The 16,981-nt window shown below is 43.6% G+C and overlaps 1 long non-coding RNA gene across 1 annotated transcript in view; it reads right to left on the reverse strand.

The window, feature by feature from the left end:
* The window catches only part of LOC311581373, a 49,365-nt gene that overhangs the window by 30,899 nt on the left and 1,485 nt on the right, over positions 1-16,981 (reverse strand). Inside the window, exon 2 of the long non-coding RNA XR_014773761.1 lies at positions 16,703-16,863. This is a non-coding gene — a long non-coding RNA (uncharacterized lncRNA). The remainder of the gene's footprint in view (positions 1-16,702; positions 16,864-16,981) is intronic.

Raw genomic sequence — 16,981 nt, forward strand, 5'->3', positions numbered from 1 at the left:
GAAGAATGAGAAAGAGGATAAGGGTAGATAGATGATAGGTAGTTAGATAGATAGATAGATAGATAGATAGGTAGATAAATAGACAGACAGACAGACAGACAGACAGACAGACAGACAGACAGAAAGACAGACAGACTCTCTCCATCCACAACCTCTGGCAAGGCTCCTCTGAGCTCTCTCCTCAAGAAGTCTCAACTTCGGCTGGTCACCAGAATAAAACACCACACACCTCATTCTGAATAGGAACGCTTCCCTGGGGAGACCATGATGTGCTGCTTGGGAGCCAGGGAGCCAGAATGACTTGTTGCTGGTTCCAGTCAGCAAGTTAGAACAGGGCTCATCTCCTGCCTCTGGCAAAGAGGAGCTGAAAAGCCAGGAGCCACCCCACAATGGGCTCACATGGGTCCACATACTTCTCATGTGCCTTACGTTTCCCCTCGCTGGCTCCATCTGGGCCTCTCTTCCTTCCTTCTTATTTCTTCTCTTCCCTGAAGAAAGTGAACTCTGGCTATGATCTGATGGCGTTCTTGACAAGACTCACATCAGAATGTTATCTTCAAGGCCAGTGGGCTGAGGAGGCAGCTTCTCTGGATGATTATGGTTTAAATGTAAAATGTCCCCCATAGGCTCATGTGTTTGAAAACTTGTCTTGGGTAGTGGTGCTGTTTTGAAAGCGTGGGGAACCTTGGGAATGTAGGACCTAGGTGGCGAAGGGGGACAGCTGGGCAGAGGACCTTAAGCTTTGCTGCACAGCCTCTTTCTGAGCCACCAAGATGTGAGCAGCCAACCTAATGATCCTGCCACCAGTGTCAAGAGCCACTTCACCACCATTCCTCCCTACCACAGTGGACATCGTGGACATAATGGCTCATCCCAAAGCTGTTGGATAAAACAAATCCTTCCTTTCCTGTCAGGTATATTGTCACTGCAATGAGAGCAATAACTGAAGCCATCGTAAAGTTACAAATCCTGCTGCCCCATAATGCAATTGGTGATGCTACAAAAGGGACTGCCACTAGACAACACTCTTATGCACCTTCAGTTTTCTTTTTTTTGCTCCATTTCTTTTTCTCTGACCAGGAATATCTGCCAAAATGTCCACAACATTTACTCCATTGTCTCCTTTAGGTCTAATTCAAGTTCTAAGCTGACACCCAGTTTTAAATTCAAATTCCCTACTTTAGCAATTTCCTCCCATCTCCTTCCACCCAGTGTTGGCACATCGAACAAACAAAAATCATGCCTCGCTGTGCCCTTCCTTCAGGCACCACCCTTGGTGCAGCTGGCCCCATGGACTTTGATCTAAATCAGGAAAGATGACGTGGCTCCATAGGCACACTGCGCTCCCCAGTATCCTTCCACCATGATGAGCACAGGAGGACCTTTGTGTAAGAGATGTGTCACTGTGCTCCTGATGACAAGTGTAAGCGAGACCAGGTCAGAGGGATAGGAAGTCTGCGATGGGGTGGTTCCTTTAGCCAACCCAGAGGAGGTGAAAAAAATGAAAACAACGACTCAATGATGTGTTAGGCAACCTATCCTTACCCCGTTCCTGCTCCTCTGAGAAGAGTGAGAGCGATATAAACAATGGGATCAAATAGATCAGAGAAGCGGGCAAAGGAACATAAAGTCTAGTTACGGAAAGTTTGAGTGGCAGTTGGCGCCCTGGGATCGGAAGCTTTGGCTGGAGATGAGTGGACGCAAACTGAACATGGAACTTCTTAGCTTTAGAGGGAAAGGACTATCAGCCACAGGCTACATGTGAGTCCAGAAAGGATGTTTTTAAAAGAAAGAGAAACTATCCCATGGTATGCAAGACTAACAACCAAGGAAGGTTTTCTCCATGGTTTTTCAAAATTGAAACAGAATTGTAGAGACGCTTCTCTCAGTCACACAATCTGTTAATCATTTCTTTTTTCCAATCCCTCAGTTTCGGAATAATCAATTAGGACAGCTACACCAAATTGCATGCCGCTAAGTGACGGGTGAAACTGTCCTAGGCTCACAGATAAACTGAATAATTCATGGAGTAATGAAAGCATTCATCATAAATCCTCACATTTCCATTTCATTTACATTGTTATATTTAGTCCTTTGAAAATTTTGGGATCATTTCATTCCACTTTTAGGTAAAGGAAAGATTACATATCTAATATTTTAAAGAGAGCTGGCTTGATTCAAGTCTTTTGACTCTATGCTCATTTTATTTTGAGTTTTCTGATTGTTTCTTTTTGAGTTTTCCATTATTCTCCTCTATTAATAATATGCAACACACACACATATATTCAGTAAAAGTTTCTTTAGTAGTATATACCCACAGTGCATTGGTTAGAAAACTTTCTGAAATATAGGAAAGAAATGTACACTTGAAGTGCCTTCAAGGATAGCAAATAGCCTATTTGATGATGTCTAAATCCCAGCACTCCAGAAGCTGAAGAGCTGGACCACACACTTAAGGGTCAGCCTGAGCTACAGCCTGAGTTCCAGACTGGCATGAGATACACAGTGATACTATCTCAAGTAACAAGGACAATGGCGAAAACAATAACACAGAAGTCCACAGGAGTAGGAGTCATTGCTTAGTGATAAATATTGGTCTTTTCACCACCCAGAAGATCTATCACCCGGTTGCCATCTGCCCAAGGTAGTCCCAGTAGTTTCTGTTATCAAGTTTAAATATAAACTCACGCAGTGAGAGAAAAATCTAATCTTTAAATGGCCCTACCGGGATACAGCTCCCATACCTTCTTTGTATTTGTTCCATTTGTCTTTGGAAGTGGAGTCTTGAAATATCTATGGTTGAGTTGCCATATGTCCAGAGATTTATGTCAGGTTAGCTTTATGTATTTTTGTTCCCTGTTATTAGTGACTATGTGTTTATAATAGATAATGTTTTTAAATTGATCCTTTCACTACTGCAAAATGTCCTTCTTTGTCTCAAGTAACAAAGTTTGCTTGAAGCATATTTTATCTGATATTAGTGTGTTTGGCTTTCTTGTAGCTGCTCTTTATGTGACATATCCTTTCTCTATCTTCAAGTTGTATCTTTCAATCAAAAGTGTGTCCTTGTGGAGGACATATAGTTGCATTTAGGTGATTTTTTCCACTTTCATAACCCCTGTCCATTGAGTTGTTCACACTCACTCAGTGTTTTTACTGATATAGTTGGATTTATATCTGATATTTGGTTTTATGTCATCTGCATCTTATGGTTTGGGTGCTTTGTTGTTCTTATCATTGCTATACTTTTTCTTTATTCTTTCTTTTGCATTAAATGGATATATATATATATATATATATATATATCCATTTATATATATATTTGGTTTTGGTTTTTTGAGACAGGGTTTCTCTGTGTAGCCTTGACTGTCCTGGACTCACTTTGTAGACCAGGCTGGCCTCGAACTCACAGTGATCCACCTGCCTCTGCCTCCCGAGTGCTGGGATTAAAGGCATGTGCACCACCGCTGCCCAGCTTAAATGGATATTTTTCAATATAGCATTTTATGATGTTTGATAATTTTAGCTGACTTATTAGCCATCCATAGTGATTACTTTGGGACATACAATAAACATTTCAGCTCACATGAATTAGACATAGAAATTAGACACAGAAATAATAACTTCTAGAATTCTGTTTTCCTTCCCCTTTTTGTTGAACTATGACATAGTTATACTTTAAAATGTTGCCAGCCCTATAGTGTTACATAATTACATAAATTACCACTTATTGTAATTTTTTAAAGATGTACTTTACTACTTATGTGTGTGTGTGTGTGTGTGTGTGTGTGTGTGTGTGTGTGTGTGTGTGTTGAGGGGAGGGGCTATGTTCATGTGAGTGCACATACCTGCAGAGGACAGTAGAGGGCACCTGATTTCCTAGATCTGCAGTTAACCAGTGGTTGTGAGCAGCCCAACCAGAGTACTGGGAAATTATGTGGGGTTCTCTGGAAGAACAGGAACCTCCAGGTCACTGGTACTCCTTGCTTTTTCATGGGGATTTGGATGCCTGTCCAGTGGGTGTCAATTTATCGGTTGCTTTCAGCCAGAAGACTGTTAATTTTTCTTATCAGCTAAATTTACTGGAAACTAATTCAGTTTGTGAATATTCATTCTATTTCACCCTTATTTTAACAAGGCATCTTTGTTGAATATATGGTATTCTTTTTTTTTTTTAACTAAGATGAATGTTCTATTTAGAAGACTTAACATTAAAGAGAATGAGACAATGTAAGATCACTGCTCTATTGCTGTTCTATTTGCTTTCTTCATCTTAAGATCCTCTTTTTCATAGGATGGCAGCAGCTATCTCTTCTGTGCCCGAATAGGTGAACGCAAGAGTCCTTATGTTGCCATATGCTGTCTAGTGATGGCCTTCAGCATCCTCTTCATACAGTAGCTTTGGAAACCACCAGCATGTGACTGCCACCAGACTCTGCAAACAAGGACTTGCCTCCAGAAAATAATGGAATATATGGTATTCTTAACTGACAGTAATTTCCTCATGGTCAGCACTTTTAAACATATTATCCCAATGTCTTCTGACTTCCATCATCTCTATGGGAAAGTCATAGGTTAGCTTGTGTAAAAATCATAGGTTTCCTCTTCAATGAGTCATTCTTCTCTTGCCGGTTTCTTCCTTTTTCCAACTTTTACTTCTTGCACTTTTATTATAATGTATCTATTTATGAGTATTTCTATACATTTATCCTACATGGGCATGTTGAGCTTCCTGGATTTGTTACTTAACAGAGGTGGGGAGTGCTCACTCATTATTTCTTAGTCAAGTCTTACTCATTTCTCTTTCTCCAGTCTGGCATTACCATCACAGGGCTACGGACACCTACTGGTGTCTCATGTTTCTTTTAGCCTCTGTCTATTTTCCTTCATTCATTGGATTGTATCTTTTTTGGACTCTATAACCCCTACTTATCTATTTTCACACTTATTATTTACTCTATAATTTTATATTTACCATTAATTCCTTTTATTACATCTTTATTTCACTTATTCTACTTTTAAACTCAATTACTTATGCTTAACCTTTAATATAACTTCCACTTTTTAACTGACATATTCTGTCCAGTGAACTGATTGATATAGTATCTTCCCTTGATGCTTTAATTGTTGCTTGTTTACTTTTAAAACATAATTGATACTCTAAAGAAAATATATCTGAAATCTAATCTCCCTTAAAGACTGTTCTGCTACCTGTTTTCCTTTATAGTGTGCAGCTCATACATTCCTATCCCTTTGTGTTTTTATTTTTATCTCTTCTTTTTCTTGGAAATTAGATATTTAAAAATATATATTATCACAGCTCTGGGTACCGGGACTTTCTTCATGGTATCACTGTTATTTACTTGTTTGTGTGGTAACTGGCTGGGTTACTTTAGAAAACTCTGTCTCATCTTCCAGTGCTAAGGTTCTTAGCTTAATTCTCAGTGAGCACAGTATTGAGTCAGACCACAGTCCTCTGGGTACAAATGGTTTAGGCAGCTACTGTCCTCTCTTATGTCACACTGTACATAAAGAATGCCACACACTTTTGTCACTCAGTGCTTCCCTCTGTGTCTCTCTCTTCCTGGAAGACTCCTCCTCTGGTAGGATCAGAACTTATTTCACATTTTACTCAGGTCTTAGGTCAGTGTTTTCTCTCTCTCTTTCTCTAGCGCGCACACACACACACACACACACACACACACACAGAGAGAGAGAGAGAGAGAGAGAGAGAGAGAGAGAGAGAGAGAGAGAGAGACACTAACAATTACTACTACTACTACTACTATATATAATTTAATTAAAATGGAGTCTATGGATGTGGCTGGGGGAAAAGTGACTTCCTTTTATGCACAAAGTCCTGGGTTCCATCCTCAGCACAGTCATCTTTAGGAATAGTCTTTGCCACATTCACTATTATGTTATTAGATCCTAGAACATCCTAGAACATAAGACATGCCTTTGCACAACGTAGGATCTCAGCAGATTTTGTCCCATAAATATATGAGGAGATTAATGAGGAGCATGCACTGATTCCTCAAACTCCTCACTGGAGGTGGAGAAGGGGGCTCTATGGAGAAGCGGGGTAAGCAGAACTTAGGGGCTAAGACGACAGGGGCTTCATTCCTCTGCATCAGGAAGAGGACTCCAACTGCGCAATCTCGTCAGCCCTATGCCCTGGCTCTGAAATCTTACAAATCCCCAACTCCAAGGTGTTGGCCCAGGAAGAAAAGGGAATAAGGGAATTTGACTGTGTTTAATTTTCTTAGGCACCTCCATTCTGTGGATTACGCAAATGTGTTCAAAGATCTGTGTTGTGTCCATGGAGAGAAAGTAGCTCTAGGCATTCAGTTGCTTCTGTTGGTTAGAATTCCCTCAAAGATTCCCCAGTGGCCCTCAGGAAAAGAGACTCGGGTTCCCAGTAGTATTAAAAGGTTCTGTAGGAACCAGCTTTAGTCATCAATGTGTGTGTGTGTGTGTGTGTGTGTGTGTGTGTGAAGTGGCCCATTTCTTTACCTTCTTGGGTCCTTTTCATTCCTAAAATGGACCTTTGGCCTCAATACAGGTGATCCTCCACCCTGCGCATTTTGCTTGCTGGGAATGTCAAAAGACCCTTAACTCTTTTTAGGTCTTAACTCAGATCTTCTTTCCACTGGTGTCTTCTCACCACCAGCCACCAAGTAAGTGGCCTCCTGTGTTAGAATACAGCTAGCACCTGTAGCAAAGAGACTTCAAAAAATGGCTTAAATGTTATAGAAGTCTCTGTCTCACTTATGTGTGAGCACAAAGCAGGGTCATCTGGGATATAGGCTTATGTAGTCTTGGACATCTTTAACACATAGTTCTGAAATAATCACAAATGCCTCCACCCCAGTCAGTTAGATCAGGTTATGAGCATGGGGAAATACTTACAAGACCAAATATATTATTATCTATCACATCTTCTTGAATCCTACGGACTCCCTTGGGATGGTTTGGATAAGAATGGCCCCATAGGCTCATATATTTGAAAGCTTGATCTTCAGTTGGTGGAGCTGTTTAGGAAGGATTGGGAGGTGTGGCCTTGTTGAAGGAGGTGTATCACTGGGGGTGGGCTTTGAGGTCTCAAAGCCCAATGCCATTCCTAGTTAACCCTTTCTCTGCCTCCGACTTGCAGATCTGGATGCGAGCTTCTAACTGCTGTTCCAGCACCACAGCTGACTGCCTGCTGCCATGCTCCCCACATGATGGCCATGGACTCATCCCTCCAAAGCTGTAAGCAAGCCCCCATTAAATGCCTTCCTTTAGGAGTTGCCTTGCTCATGGTGTCTCTTCACAGAAGTAGAAAAGTAACTAAGACAGGTGTTGGGGGTTAGTCTGGTGCTATGTATCCTGATACTAATTACTGGCCCCCAAAACCTAGTTGCTCCTCAAAGGAGCACATTCTTGTGTACACCTGTCTTTGTTGCGTAAACCTTGCTCTACCTGTTTAAAATTGATTGGTAAAACAAACAAAACAAAAACAAAAGCCAAAACAAAACAAAACAAGAAAACTTCTGAAGCTTGGGATTTGGCAGAAGAGAGAGAGGTGGAGTTCGAGGTTAGTAGGCCTAGGGTCAGGAAACCATGAGAGAGAGAGAGAGAGAGAGAGAGAGAGAGAGAGAGAGAGAGAGGGAGGGAGGGAGGGAGGGAGAGGAGACAGGTACAGGAGGAGGAAGAAAGAAACAAGAGGTCTTGTTGTTGATGGGTTAGCATGGAGAGAAGCACGTGGCTTGATCTGCATGGATGGAGGCAAGCAGCCCAGATGAAGACCATTAGCAAGTGTTTTGGGATTGTGGATAGGAAGTAGTCCAGACAGGAATGATTAAAGCAGATGGCCTGGGATGGGGGCTGGGAAGTGATGAGGTTAGTTTAGAGGGTTAACATCTGCCCAGTCCCAGGTTAAATGAGGCTATTCTAAAATACAACAGGTGTCCATGTCTTTATTGACTATGATAGTGGGTTAGATAATACTGTAATAATTATAGGCTAATTTTATAATAAACATTATTAGATATTTTTATATTTACTACAACAACATGTCCAAATCATAGAGCCATGACTGACTATAAGAAATGAGAGAGAGCTGGCGTGGTGGCACATACTTTTAATCCCAGCACTTGGAAGGCAGAGGCAGAGGCAGAGGCAGAGGCAGAGGCAGGGGGATCACTGTGAGTTCGAGGCCAGCCTGGTCTACAAAGTGAGTCCAGGACAGCCAAGGCTAACACAGAGAAACTCTGCCTTGAAAAATCAAAGAGAGAGAGAGAGAGAGACTGGGAGGGGGGTGGAATGTTGGTTCATAGTGAGCACAGCCTGGGGTCACATGAGATGGCTATCTTCTTGGTCATAGATGTCTGATATCAGTGATCTCAAAGAGCAACCTGTGAGGACATCTTTGACAGGTAGCTTGGCTAGTAGACCATAGAGGTGAGGGGACCTGTGGGTAAAGCTTAGCCATTTCTACTCATCTTAAACCTTGTTGAGTATTGAAATCCTAACCTCCAAGGCATACACTTGAAGAGTAGAGTGCTCGGTGAACTGTGAGGTCACATGGGTTGTGAACGTTCACAGGAGAGAGCTTGGTGAGGGACTCACACACAGACCTCCACCTAGGTCTATGGGAAAGTGCCGTCATGCGTATTAATGAATGACAGTCCTTTCCCAATTAGTTAAATTTGTGTCAGGCATGGGTCCAGAGCCATGAGTGCAAAAACTGGTTTCTTTCTTTGAGGATATTGAAGACTTGCAAGAGATCCAGGATCAGTTTGTTTTGGAAATACCCCTTCGGCAATTTTCAGAAGAATAGGCAGGGCAAGAGAGAAGAGAGATAGAAAAAAAAAAAAAAAAAGACAGTTGTCTGGGAATAGAGTTTCATAATCCAGACAAGAGATGGCACCCTGTTTTGTTTTGCTTTTTCTTGTTCTTGTTGTTGTTCTTTTTCCTTTGTGGCTTTGTTTGTCATTCCTTTAAGGACAAGAGAGGGCAGAAAGAAGGCTTAATGGGTAGGGTTAAAGATTTTAATGGCCTTTTGCCTGCTGATGAGGGACAGAGCTAAAGCGCAGAAGTGGGTAGCTGCTGTGCAGATAACTGTCACTGGATTGATGCGCTGTGCTTAGAGGATCCTGCTTTGTCTAAATTCCCTGATCTCTTCCAACCTCTTACAATTGAGAAATCTGAGCTGGAGTTGAGAAGCACTGGGCTCTCAAGCATGTCACACACTGAGACTGTACAGTCATCTCCGGGGAACCTGCCTTAATATTCAGCCTCTACCTTAATCCCCTTAAGTGTGGGGTTGAAGGCAAGAGGTAAAAGCCTACTCCAGGGTGTTTGCATTCTGTCATTTGTCAAGCAAGAGCACACTCTGCTGACTCTTTGTTTCTCCCAGGCTCTCAGCTAAAAATAGACTTTCCAAAGAAAGCTCCCCTTAGGTGGTCCTACAGAGGCAATTTACATCAACAGCACTGAACCTCAAGATGAATTCTGAGCATTCAGCCATTTCATGGGTCCCATTTTTCCCTCCTCCAGGGACCACTGCATTTTGTAGAACGCTAAGAAAATGCCCAGTTCCTGAAGGCAGGAACTGGGACGGGAGGTGAAGTGGGGCTAGCACAGTTCAGACTTGGTGTACAGTATTATCAACTGTTCCGCCCCACTTTCTCGCATGCGGAGGTCTAAAGTATTTGTCTATAAAACCACACTCCTCTGAGCTTCCTGATATGCACACTGATTTCGTGTGCTCGTGTTTTCTTTATAAAGGGCTTGGGATGGAGTCGACTGCCTGTCCAGTGTCACTGCTGTTGACTGCTGAGGTCACACTCATCACTGCAGAGATACTGAGATCCTTGAGGCAGTCTTTAAATTGAACCCCTGTGTCATGCCAAAGTCACTCTAGGCAGTATCAGGTGTCACCTCTGCTTGTTTCTGTGGAAACTGGGTCCCCATGTGTGCTGTGCTGGCGCCCCAATAGTGACTAGTGAGTTGTCAAGGTTAGCCCTGTCCAAGTGCTCTTCCCTGAGACATGACCCTTTAAGACACAAATCCTACCGTGAAACTGTGTCTACAGGATCTACATGGTGCAGAAAGATTCCAGAGACAGTTTTGTTAGTTGGTCATTTTGATTGCCCTCCTGGGTGACATAATTTCTAATGATGAAGAAATTAAAACAACGAAGAGTGACTCGGCTTGCCAGTTGCAAGCTTGCTAGGATATCAAACATCAGAGTGAGAAAAACTTTAAAATTGGGGCAGGAAAGATGGCTCCAGGTCCAGAGCACTTGCTGCTCTTGCAGAGGACCCAGGTGTGAGTCTGAGCAGATACATGATGGCACACAACCCTCTGTAACTCCAGTCTCAGGGGACCTGATGCCCTCTTCTAGCTGCTGTGGGCGCCACACATACACAAACATGCAGGCATCCGCACATGTAAAAATGATTATTTTAAGTCAGAGAACATTATGCTTGTGACACATCATCCCATCTAAAAATGCCACCACAGAGGGCAAGCTTTTCTTCCATATGTCGATTTGACCATTGAACTAAGCACCTACTACGTGCATCAGACATGTAATAACATGTTCTGTTACATTTCACTCCTTATATATCAATTACACATACAGTAAGGTGGTACGTGGCCAGAGGTGCCTTCCCTTCCCTTCAATCCTGTGTCACTTTCCAAATTCTGTTACACAATCCAACTCCATCAAGAGACTCCTCCCCTGCCTCTGACCCTGCTGCTCACTCACCTCCCCACTACCATCCTCCATCCCCCGCCCCCAGCCTCCACCCCCTATACCATCCCCATGCCCCCAGCACCCCTCACCACCACCACCACCACCATCACCACCACATCCTTTCAGCTCCAACTCCCTCTGAAGTGGCCTTTTCCTCCATCCTCTCAGGACCTCACTCCCGAGTCCCCTGCTCCGAACCTCTCAGCCCCAATAACAAACTCCCTTCTGTACCCCACACTCCCAGCTCTTTTCCTGATACCCCGGCTCCACTTCCCAGTAGTACTACTGTGCACGTTCAATCTTTTCTCTTTCTGCTCCATACTCTGACTCCATTCCTTATCCCGCTATAAACCCCGGGCCTTGGCTTTCCCAATCAATCGTTTGCGAAGCCTTGCTCCGGGCTCCTTTCTCCAATCCCCAAAGTCATCTGGCATCATTTTCTCCTGACCCTACCCAATAGGCCACACAGTGCCACTGTCACATCTTAAACTCTTACACCCTTCCCTTCCAGGAGGCCCATGTCATTGCCGCCTGCTCCTCCTCCTCCCCCTCCTCCACCACGACACCAGAGGAAAAGACTCATCTGGGTTCTGGCTGCGGCCCTTGCATACTGCACACACAGAACCCAAACTCCAACTCTGCCTGGGAAAAGTCTGTCTCTTCCACTGGCCCCAAGTTTTGTGTTAACAGTGTTATGTGGCTTTTTTGTATTTCTACAAGCGGGGGGACAGGGAGTGGAGGAATATAACTACAAAAAAAAATGAAATAAAATATGACCATTTAATTACATAGCGTGTTTTAAAAAATACTAGTTAACAATGAAAAAAACTGAGCTAACTTTTGCTGTTAATTCACAATGTGGTGTTGAGTCTCTCACTCTCAATGTCCCAAGCTTTCTTTCTCTCTCTGTCTCTTTCTTTTTCCTTCCTTCTTTTCCTTCCTTCCTTTCCTTTTCTCTTTTTCCTCCCATTTGAGGCAGGGTCTCACCCTTCAGTCTTGGATCCTCATGCCTCAGGGCTAGGATGACAGGCTATTTTCTAAATTTTAATATGGGGCTTATGTTGCATAAACTGTATGGTTTGGGGTAAGTCTAGAGCTGAAGGATATAAAGCAAAAAATAACTTCTTCTAAGCGTCATCAAGAGAGTTATTACAGAACAATGCATCATTTTAATTTACCACTATATTCTATTACTATAAAGCAACTGAACTGTTCAACATGATTCTTCCCAAATTAATAAGCTTATAAATCTGATGAGCTTAATAACCAAAATCTCTTTTGAGTCCAGGGGTTTTCCAAAAAAAAGATATATTCTAATTTCCACAGTCTGCAAGGATGATAAGGTAAAAATTAAAAGGTCGCAGACTATCAGTATTTTTGCTTCAACTTTGGAGGTTACGTCTATCGCTTGAATGCACACTATTTTAACATACATTCCTGTAGCATTAGTCAAGATGTCTATAATTTTAGCTGGGTTGCTATTTACTTTATTTGTTCGGTGAATGAGTAACATTATTCAGTCACCCCCCACAGAAAGTTTACAGAGCGTCACTAACACTTTAATGTCATCGTATTAATAAAGAACAAGCACACAGGATGCACACAAGGAAATTTCTTTATGATAACACTTATGGGGTTTCTAAAGCCTCCAGGAAGACAATTGGCAAAGTAGGTGGCAGTGGGCTGGAAAAATATATCAGGAAACCAGAATAGACTCACATGACAGTGAGGGTGCAAGGAAAAAGCTAAAGAGCATCCCATTGTGAGGACTGACTTGTCCAAAGGGATACAGAGGCCTAGAGAATCAGGGATAGGTCACATCAGGTTCTCCATTGGCAAATTCCCCTTGGCTTTGTGGAAATGGCTCTCACTGCTCTAAATCTACGTCTAGAATGGATGATGAAAGCCCTAGCTTTGCAGTAAAGCCAGAGAAAATTACTGTACCTGAAGGAAGGCGCCTGAACTAGTGACAATAGATGTTGTGTTGGCAGGATAAAGAAAACCGCCCCATGTAAACACTTCCAAAATTCAGAGCACTTTTCTTTATATGAAGAAATATGAAATTCTCCTTTGATTTTCTACTGGCCTCTATTGTTTGATTTAATCAGTAGAACCAAGCTGACATAAAAGATAGGGGACAGGGCTTCAATAAGCCAGGATCCCCAGCATCCACATACATGGAGGGTATGGTTGCATGTGCATGTAACACCTGCTCTGGGAGCAGGAGTGCATGTGTACACAGGCAGATTGCTAAAGCCCACTGATCAACCAGCCTAGCTGAGGAAAGAGCTAGGTTCAGTGAGAAATTTCACTGAAAAAAAAACATGAAAAGTGATTTTAAAAAGGGGGGGGACGCACACACAAAGAGAGAAACAGACAGACTGACAGAGGCAGAGAGATCAGGGACTACAAAATCTATAACAGGTAACATCAATTGATCCTTTCGCAAGAATAGGCAATATCCGAAACACGTTGCCGAAGCAAGCCTTTAAATTCTCCAGGTGAAGAAAACCCAAATGGAGATTACACAGCACCATAGCACATGCTTGACTCAGGTTCCAGCTCAGGTACAGCCATGGGGAGAACCAAACGCACCAGTAGTGGCAGCAATTTGGTGGGAGGTGGGCACAGTAACTTAGGAAGTCAGAACAAATGTTTGTCTTTATGTAAACATAAGGGATGTCTGGGATTTTGGACATGCCCCACTACTACACCCCACATTTGTGTGGGTGCTGGGACCTGAGCTCAGTGCCTAGTGCTTGCTTGACAGCATGCATATGCTAAGCAGCTCTTAAGCACACGTGCTATGCCTCTGGGGAGATGGGAAACCAGGGACGGAAAAGTGTGTCATCTTGGATCCAGGAGCAAATGGACGGAAGTGAAAAAAAAAAAAGAAGAAGAAGAAGTAAAAAAGAATGAATAAAACAGGAAGAAAAGATGACCATAAACTCTCAAAACTGTGACTGACGGAGACAGAGAGGTGGCTCAGTGGTTAAGAGCACTGGCTGCTCTTCCAGGAGACCTGGATTCAATTCCCTACGCCCACGTGGAGGCTCACAACTGTTTGTAACTCTACTTCGAGGGGATCCGATGCCCTCTTCCGGGCTCCATAGGTACCAGACACACATATGGTTTACATACATGCATGCAAGCAAAACACCAATAATGTAAAATAAAAATACGCAAATCATGATGAATATCTTACTATTATAATCTTCCAAGATTACTGCTCTAGGAAAAATGCATAAATTAAAGCCTTTTAAACTGCAAAGCAATTGACGTTATAGGGAGTGAGTGAGACCTGGCCCAACTGTGCATGTTCAAGGACAAGTCAGCCCGCCACAGCCCTTCCCCAATACTGCTGAAAATAATCAAGGCAGCACAAAACGTATTTCTTCCTCAGCGCATGTAACTTAGTTCTCCTTAAACACACACACACACACACACACACACACACACACACACACACACACATGCAGACATTGTAGGAGACATAAAAAACCAAAACAACAAAAACCATAGAAATAAAGGGCCTCTTCTATAATTCAGAGGTTAAAAATAAAAAGTTTGTCATTGCTCCAGTCAAAGGAGGTGAGGGTATTTGATGGAGGCAGCAGCAATAAGCTCTCGCAGCTGTTCCTGCTACATCATTGGTTACAAGCCTGAAAGGCCAAGAGGTGACCATGGTTTTCTCCAATGAGCAATTTTTTCTAGCATAAATCCTAGCCCACCCTAAGACCTATGAGAATTAGGATGAGTGAGGGATCATGGGATAAAATGGCTGAAGATCACTCCAAAACTGCGATGGTATTCTTGAACACCGTGAAGGAACCTGTTTCTGAGATGCACTGTGAGGCCAGCCTGGGGGTGGGGGGGTGGGGGGGAGGGGGGCGGGGCATGGATTTGGAGTTAGTGTTCAAAGCCTGGCTCTACCACACGGTGACAGATGGGGCTTCAAAAGGTGTGACCGGAGTTAAGAGTCAGAGCCTGGAATCTGTCAACACTAACAAGCTGAGCTTGGCACCCGGTCCTCAATATGCCAATTAAACAGACAGGTGATATAAAAGGAGAGACAAGAGACATATTCAATGTGGCCACGCTGGGAAGGGGAGCAAGCGAAGAGGTTGAATGCCCATCTCCACCGAGCCCATCTCGTCTCTGCTCCAAGCTAACATGCAAGGTGCTCAGGCAGATTGTCAAAACTGTGATTCCCTTCCCTGGGACCACCCCAGTCCCTGGCCGACACCAGGCTTCAGCCTTTCCTTCTCCCAGCAAGAGACTCCTGGAGAGAGACCCGACTTACTTAGGAACTATTATATCCATAATCTCATATCCAAAGGGAAGGCCATAAACATTCTTTAGAATATCATCTTTCCAGAGGCTGGTGAGATTTCTTAGGGGTTAGAGGCACTTGTCACCAAGCCTCATGACCCGAGTTGATCTCCAGAACCCACACAACAGACAAGAACAGACTCCCTGAAACTGTCCTTTGACCCCCCCCCCAACCCTCTCTAGCCCTAGAAATAAATAAATGTAAAAAATAACTTTACACTAGCTTCGTTGCTTTTCGGATAGATACAGAATTAGCCTAGGTCCTGGTGCTCTCCTTTAAATACCACCCTTGCACACGTCCAGTCTGCAGGTAGACTCTGTTTTCTTGCCCCTGGAATCTACTCTTTGCTCAGTCATCTGTACCGCAAACAAGCAAAAGCTTGGTGTGTGTTTAAGCATTAATGGGGCGGGGCGGGGGCGGGGGGCGGGGCTTTCTTTTTGCTGCATTCTGGGAAATCTGAGGTCGCCCTGTGAGTAGGTCCAGGCTAGCCTGCTGGAGGAAACGGAATTATGACGCCCGGTGGACGATCTCCGGCATGTGAACACACCCAGAGAGACTAGCAGCCATGCTACCTAGCTAACCCAGGCCATAACCACAGACCTCGGAGCAGAACTAATGCTTGGGGTCCTAATACCAACGTGTTGAGGTGCTGTGTTATAGAAAAATAATAATGCTTCGATGATTTGGGACGATTTTCCTCATCTCTTTGAACGTGCCTCTCATCTCTGGCATGGAAAGTTTTAGATTTGGGAAGAGAGCCTGAGTGAGACTCAGGCTGCCTTGCTAGGCTAGCATGGTTCTCCTGGCTAATCTCGATTGTCAACGTGAATGGATTTCGCATCACTTAAGGTGGCAGGTTTCTAGAGAGATTTAACCAGGGAGGGATGCTGGACCGTGAATGTGGGTGCTCTGGGCTCTCATACCAGCCACCTCAGCTCCCACTACTGGTGCCCCTCATGCACGCTGGGCTGTATCCTCTCAGACCTTGAGCTCCTCTCCTTAATCGAGCAAAGAGCAAAGAAAACAATAACAAACATCAAGGCCATTGATCCCCTCCTCCGTCCCTTCCCAGCGGCTGATGTCCTGTTCCCTTTTGTCAAGGAAACAAGAGATGTCTCATCAGTCTCTTTGAGGCATTCTCAGGAAAAAAAAAAATTCCCATCAGCCACTACTAAATCTAAACCAAGGAAAACATTAATTGCATGGACCTGGACATGGCAGCCCAGCCAGTGTCTACACTCACCTGACAACCTAAAACCCGTCTGTCACCCGAAGCCCCTCGTTATTTCTTTCCCTCGCATTCCTAGCTGTGTGGAAACGTTTAATTCACCAGTGCGGTTGAACATTCATGTCTTCCCCCAGCACAAGATGCACCTTCCTCTGGCCCCTGGCCAGCAGCATCCCACCAAACCTCTGAAAAGTTATCAAACGATGAGTTCCTCTCCGCTTAGACCCGAGCGGTAAGACGCCGACAGCAATGTCCACGGCAGGGCTTTACAGTTTACACTCTGTTTCTGGTTACTAAGCCTACTTCATTTTTATGTGTTAAACGCCCTCTTCCTCGGAAGCAGATGTAGCTTTAAACCTTTGACCCACTGGCTCTCCCGCTTAGACGGACTCACCGTTTGTGACAGTGTTGCCATTTCCGCCGTGACAGCGCAAGACGGAGGAAAGCTGGATATCTGAGTTCCGTGGTTATTTGCGTCTCAGTCTTTAGCCTCCTTCGAAGCCATTTCTGATGAAACAAGGTTCATCCCGGCTACTCGGGTTCGTGTTTCAAAACCTAAAATACATTTTAGAAAAGATTGTTCTTGTCTGGCAGAATGTACTGCAAATTTGAGCAAAACACTGGAAGAGACTAATTAATTAAACATTAATTACGTTTAAGATAAATATTCAAA

This window comes from Acomys minous (genome assembly GCF_964271855.1).
Source record: "Acomys minous genome assembly, chromosome: 13".
NCBI classification, from domain to species: domain Eukaryota; kingdom Metazoa; phylum Chordata; class Mammalia; order Rodentia; family Muridae; genus Acomys; species Acomys minous.